Below are 6,841 nucleotides of genomic sequence, written 5' to 3'. Positions count from 1 at the left end.
AACCTGAATAAAAATTAAGATATTTATATGTAAGCCCGGAACAGCTGTTCGAGAGGTAACGGTTATGATTATTTAACCATATCCAATTGGAACTAAACCCTAAAATTTAAGTAATATAGAAATTAACATTAGCTTTATTTATAATATACAGTATATTAATAATTCACCTACCTGCTCTATTTGCTGAATTTTTGTAAAATTTCACTTTTAACGATTCAGCTAAGTTAAATTTTTTTAATACTAACAATTCTAATATTAAATCTTACGTTGTATCTTTGAACAATCATTCATTAATGTAGGGTATCTACACTATTATTATGTATTATTTTTGCGTTTTTGCATTAATTTCGCACTAGTTCCTACTTACCTGTTTGGAATTCATATCTGTTGGTAACATGATACGTCCAATTGTCGTTTATACACTAATGGTAGAATTTATACACTTTAATAATATTAATATTAATTATACATACATTTACTAACATTTTGGCCATTTTAAGTCTTATTTTTCCCCCTCCTCGTCAACCCCTGTTGACTGGCGCCCACTAGTAGTTTTGCATCGTTACATCTTAAAGCTATAATTATTATTTTTTTTACACTTACCCATGCCTTTGTTTCCACAATAAATGAGCTGCCGTGCATGTGACAGTCACTTTGAGGCGATTAAGTTTTTTTGTTTTTAGTTTAACCACCTAACCGGTTTACGACCGAAGGTACGTCACAATATATATATGGAACGATCCGTGTCAACCGTGCCACCCGCTACAAAAGTACAAAAATTGAATCGGTCAAGAAAATTGCACCACGGCTTAAAAAATTTGTTGAGATGAGCGCTTTCGAAAGCCGTGTGGCGCTTTTTAATTTTCAAGATGGCGGTTGCAATATGGCGGCTACTATCCATGAATTTTGGCGACCTCCTGAAAGAAGTGCTACTGAAAAAGGAGCGATGATGACGAAAATTTAGCTATGCAACAAAAAATGTTTGTCTGGTAGAGAGTTACCAAATTCTATGCGTGTCCTCCGAATGTTCAAAATGGCGACTTCAAACTGGCGCCGATATCATCGAAATACCAAAATTTTTGGCTTAAACCTATTGCAATCCACATTTAACGGTGTATGAGCTAGTGTTATTCTACACAAAACGTTGATACAGAAGTGCTCTACCAAATGTTACGTGCTCCTTGCACAATTTTTAAAATGGCGACCCCAAAATGGCGCTTATATCAGTGCAATAGTTCGATTTTAGGTCAAGATCTGCTAATAACGCCATTTAATTGCAGTTAAGCTCATGCTATCTAACTAGAAACGTTCGTAAACAAGTGCACTATCTAATGTTATGTGCACCTGACAAGTTTTCAAAATGGCGCATTCAAAATGGCGCCTATACCAACGAATTAACACGTTTAAGCTCAAAATCTGCTGAAAACGCTATTTCATCGCTTCCATAGTCTCACTAAAAATATTCCTTGTGTAACCCATCGGTATACTCTCTTTAATTTTTAAAAATGGCGACTGTAAAATGGCACCGATATCGGTAAAATAATCTCTTCAAATTGAGTAAAAACTTTTTACCTATAATTATAATGGTTACTTTGATTTTTTTTTTAAATTCAAAAGGTTAAGCCAAATATTACACAGCCACACAAAAAAGAAAAGTAGTCTGTACTTTTCATGCGTTATATATTACTAGAAAGGTAGGCAAACTTCGCTGACGCGAAGTTTGACCTTTCTCTCGGGCCTTCGGCCCTCGGGCCGCGCTGCGCACGGCCTGTGCACCGCTCCGCGGTGCTCTCCTCGCTGGTTAGTAGATATAACATTTTTTGAAACACTCTCTACTTTGGTTTTTTACACACCCTGTATATAAAAGTTTGATGAGAATGTTTTTCAAAAAAGAGTAGGCCCCGCTGGAGAAAAGAATAAGAAAAGTTTCTTCCAAACTTCAAAAAAGGGCATCTAGTTAGTAAATATAAAATTTTTCATCCAAAGACTACGTAGGTGAGGCAGAAATGGTAAAATAATAAGTTAAAACATCTGCTTAATAAATATACAAATTTTCATTAAAAGACTGTAGTAAATAAAGACAAAGCTAAAAGTGAAAAGAAACAAAACTGCCCTTAATTCTTTAGAACATCTAGTATATGGATTTTAAAAAAAGCGACTTTTCTTCAAAAGATTTAAAGAAAAAATTTAAAAAATGAAAAATGAAAAATCTAATCCACCTGTGTAAGTTTTACGAATCATCCTGTACATAAGTTGCAAAAAACACCTGATTGGTAGGGTATAAGATTTTTCATAAAAATATTCCAGATTTCAGTACAAAATATGAAAATGGAAAAAACAATAAGGAAAGTTTCCTTCTACTCATAATTTTAATCTGCATCAGTATTGTGGAACATTCAATATAAAGATTCAAAAAGACATCCGGTTATTAAATATACAATTTTTCATTAAAAGATTTTAGTATAAAAACAAAGTTAAAAGTGAAAAGGGAAAAAAATTGCCCGTTTCGGATGTGGGTCAATTTTGTAGATCACCCAGTACATATATGGATTTTCTAAAAAGCGGCTGCTCAATAAATATACAACTTTTCTTCAAAAGATTTAATGAAAAAATTAACAAAATGAATAAGAGAAAATCTGGTCCACCTGTGTCAGTTTTATGAAACATCCTGTACATAAATTGCAAAAAAACATTTGACACCGTGTGTAGAAATATCTATTTGAAAATTTAGGTAGGTAGTGAAATGAGAAAAAAATCCTAGTCCGTCTGTGTCATTTTTGAAACACACAGTATATAAATTTGCAAAATGAGTTCTACAATATAAAATTTTTCATAAAAATATTGCCACAATAAATTTCTGAAATATACAGAAACCTCTACACCGATAATTTTAACTTGGGTCAGTTATGTAGAACATGCAGTATATGGATTTTCAAAAAAACCCTTTGGTTAGTAACTACATAACTTTTCATGTAAATATTTCAATAAAAAATTTGGAAAATTGAAAAGTTAAGTAAAATCAAAGTTCACCTGTGTCATTTTTATGAAACATTCGGTACATACCTTTGTAGAAAGCATATGATTACTAAGAAATCAGATTTTTCATAAAAATATTGCAATCAATAAACTGAAATAGGTATATGAGCCTCTGGACTGTTCGAGTTTTAATGCAATTTTTTAGATGCCCTGTATATGGAAACCTATTTGAAATTTTGTATTTTTTTGTTACAGAATGGTTTAAAAAGATGAGTCCATATATAAAATTAAATTGCGGCATTAAATAAAAAAAAAATGTTAGGTTACCTCGTCTGAGATTGAACCCCGACCTAACGAATACAACGGGCCGTTTTACCAATGCGCTATCGACTGCTTCTCCAACGATCCGTCTATATTGATATTTTAATTTTCATTCACAGCTGAAGTAATTAAAATTTTTTGTAATGTTAAATTTGCATTTTTCTAACACAAAGTCGTCTCGCAAAAGATCCACAATGGGATAAAACAGATAAATAACATCCCATGACTCGGAAGAGTAGTTTAGCCCCAATTTATTTCTATAATTTTTCGCAACTTTTGATGTTTGGGGAGTAAGTAATACTAATGCAATGCAATGTATAGTAGGTAACTAACGAAGCAAATGTACTAATAGAAAGGGTTTAGGTACTATGGATTAGTTTAAAATTATGCAATTTTAGAGGGCAAGTACTTACGTTAATTCGGGCGACAGGTATCCTAATCGTAGGCATGTCAGACGGTAGAGCTACGAAAATGTAAATAACAACCTAACCTAATAATAAGAAATACCTGTATATGTCGTGGCGTAGCAATGTATCAAGGTTAAAAAAGGCCTAGTAAGGTAAAATAACGGTTCGCCGCGACCCCACAGACGTCTTTCGCGTTTGGCGTGAAATTATTTTGACATAATTAATCTGACGTTTCTAACGACGTTCCAATTTTCTCCCGGTGGGCGTGTCTTAAAGCTTCAATCTTACGGCTTGCGAAATGGTCGTCTGTCGTCGAGCAGACCCCAAAAAGAAGGCAAAATTAAATATGAAAACGCGAAAAAAACGTTACAAAAATGCCCCCGAACGACTAAGGAGGAACGACTGAGTAACTGTGCCAAGTCGCACGCCGTTTCGAGGCTCGCGAAGAAGAAATTTTATGCGGCAAAATTCACAATTTTTCGGCCTTCCTAGACAGTGCATTTTAACGTATTTACGGCCGCATTTCGAATCCCGCGTTTGATTTCGCGGAAATTTGTACATAAAAAGTTGGAAGAAGGCACCCGGTCGACGAATATGAGTATTTTCGGCACGGTTTTAAATGAAATATCGTAGAAAATGGGGGAAATAAAAAATAAAAAAGCCGTACCCGGGCGCGATTCGAGGCGATCGGCGACCGTCAGCTTGCAGCGGGAGGGCGTGTCGGACTATCGCCGTTCACACAAAAATTGGGCCACGCCCCCCGTAGGCTTCCGGAAAACGGGAAAAATCGCCTCGAAGACGTCGAGACGCCGTGTTGTAAATACGACGGCGCGACGTAGCTAGGAAGGCGAAGCCCTTCGGGCTTCGCCGGGGATCGCTGCGCGATCCGGGGGCGAAGCCTTTGCAATCCAAAGTCGGCCCTTTTTCGGGCCGATAGTGCGACGCAGACGGAGCTATCAGATTTTAATATATATTGATTAGAAAGGCAGGCAAACTCCGCTGACGCAGAGTTTGACCTTTCTCTCGGGCCTTCGGCCCTCGAGCCGCGCTGCGCGCGGCCCGAGCACCGCTCCGCGGTGCTTTTCTCGCTGGTTAGTAAATATAACATTTTTTGAAACACCCTGTACTTTAGTTTTTAAACACCCCGTATATAAAAGTTTAATGAGAACGTTTTTCAAAAAAGAGTAGGCCCCGCTCGGGGAAAGACTAAGAAAAGTTTCTTCCAAACTTCCAAAAAAGGCATCTGGTTAAATGAAAAAGGAAAAACCTAGTCCACCTGTGTCAGTTTTATGAAACACCCAGTACATAAATTGCAAAAAACATGTGGTTAGTAGGGAATAAGATTTTTCATAAAAATATTGCAGACTTCAGTACAAACTGTAGAAATGGAAACAAATATACCTAAGGAAAGTTTCGTTCTGTTGGTAATTGGATCAGTTTTGTGGAACATCCAGTATAAAGATTCAAAAAGACACCTGGTTAATAAATATACAATTTTTCATTCAAAGACTTTAGTAAATAAAGACAAAGTTAAAAGTGAAAAAGGAAAAAATTGCCCGTAATTCAGCAGATGTGGGTCAATTTTGTGGAACGCCCAGTACATATATAGATTTTCTAAAAAGCGGCTGGTCAATAAATATACAACTTTTCATCAAAAGATTCCATGAAAAAATTAACAAAATGAATAAGGGAAAATCTGGTACACCTGTGTCAGTTTTATGGAACATCCTGTACATAAATTGCAAGAAACACCTGGTTAGTAGAATATAAGGTTTTTCATAAAAATATTGTCGACTTCAGTACAAAATATAGAAAAGGAAAAAACATTCTATTCGTAATTTTAATCTGCATCAGAATTGTAGAATACTCAGTATAAAAATTCAAAAAGACAACTGGTTAATAAGTATACAATTTTTCATGAAAAGACTTTAGTAAACAAAGACAAAGTTAAAAGTGAAAAAGAAAAAAATTGCCCGTTTCAGATGTATGGATCAATTTTATGGAACACCCTGTACATATATGGATTTTCTAAAAAGCGGCTGGCCAGTAAATATACAACTATTCTTCAAAAGATTTCATGAAAAAATTAACAAAACGAATCAGAGAAAATCTGGTCCATCTGTGTCAATTTTATGAAACATCCAGTACATAAATTGCAAAAAAACATTTGACACCGAGTGTAGAAATATCTATTTGAAAATTTAGGTAGGTAGTGAAATGAGAAAAAAATCCTAGTCCGCCTGTGTCATTTTTATAAAGCACTCAGTACATAAATTTGCAAAATGCCTCTGAGTTTTACAATATAAATTTTTCATAAAAATATTGCGACAATAAATTTCTGAAATATACAGGAGCCTCTAGACCGATAATTTTGACTTGGGTCAGTTATGCAGAACATGCAGTATATGGATTTTCAAAAAAACCCTTTGTTAGTAACTATATAACTTCATGAAAAGATTTTAAAACAAAATTAGAAAAAGTGAAAAGATAAGTAGAATCAAAGTTCACCTGTCATTTTTATGAAACATTCGGTACATACCTTTGCAAAAAGCATATGCTTACTACGATATAAGATTTTTCATAAAACTATTGCAATTAATAAATTTTTTAAATACATAGAAGCCTTTTGCACCGTTTGTACTTTGACGTAATTTCTGTGGACATCCTGTGTATGAAAATCTATTTGAAAATTTATATTTNAGAGCCTATCGTCCGGGAAATCGGCTCTTTTTCGGGCTTATCGTGCGACGCAGACGGAGCTATCGGATTTTAATATATATTGATTCTTTAATGCATCAAATCCACCGTACATTTTTTCTGTGTTGAATTCAATAATTTCCAATTTACACAAGAACTGTTAACTTTGGGTATAGGGAACTATCGTATCATTTTAAAGTAAATTTAACTGTGCATCCACTAATGTAATAATATACAGGGTGTACCATTTGAAATATTTGAGTAAATTCAACTTCTACGTCACAATATTGGCCACACGTGTTGAATCATTCTGTAAGAATTTTTGCAAATCTGACAAAAACTGGTTGAATTCCATTGCTTTTAAATTATCCATGCCATTAATAAATAAAGCTAAATGTCGGAGTTATTCCGTTTTCAAAAATCACTTGCATCCTTCAGTT

The sequence above is a fragment of the Anoplophora glabripennis genome, unplaced genomic scaffold (genome assembly GCF_000390285.2).
Source record: "Anoplophora glabripennis isolate ALB-LARVAE unplaced genomic scaffold, Agla_2.0 scaffold1692, whole genome shotgun sequence".
NCBI classification, from domain to species: domain Eukaryota; kingdom Metazoa; phylum Arthropoda; class Insecta; order Coleoptera; family Cerambycidae; genus Anoplophora; species Anoplophora glabripennis.
The sequence above is the reverse complement of the archived record's forward strand: the minus strand, read 5'-3'. Positions refer to the sequence as shown.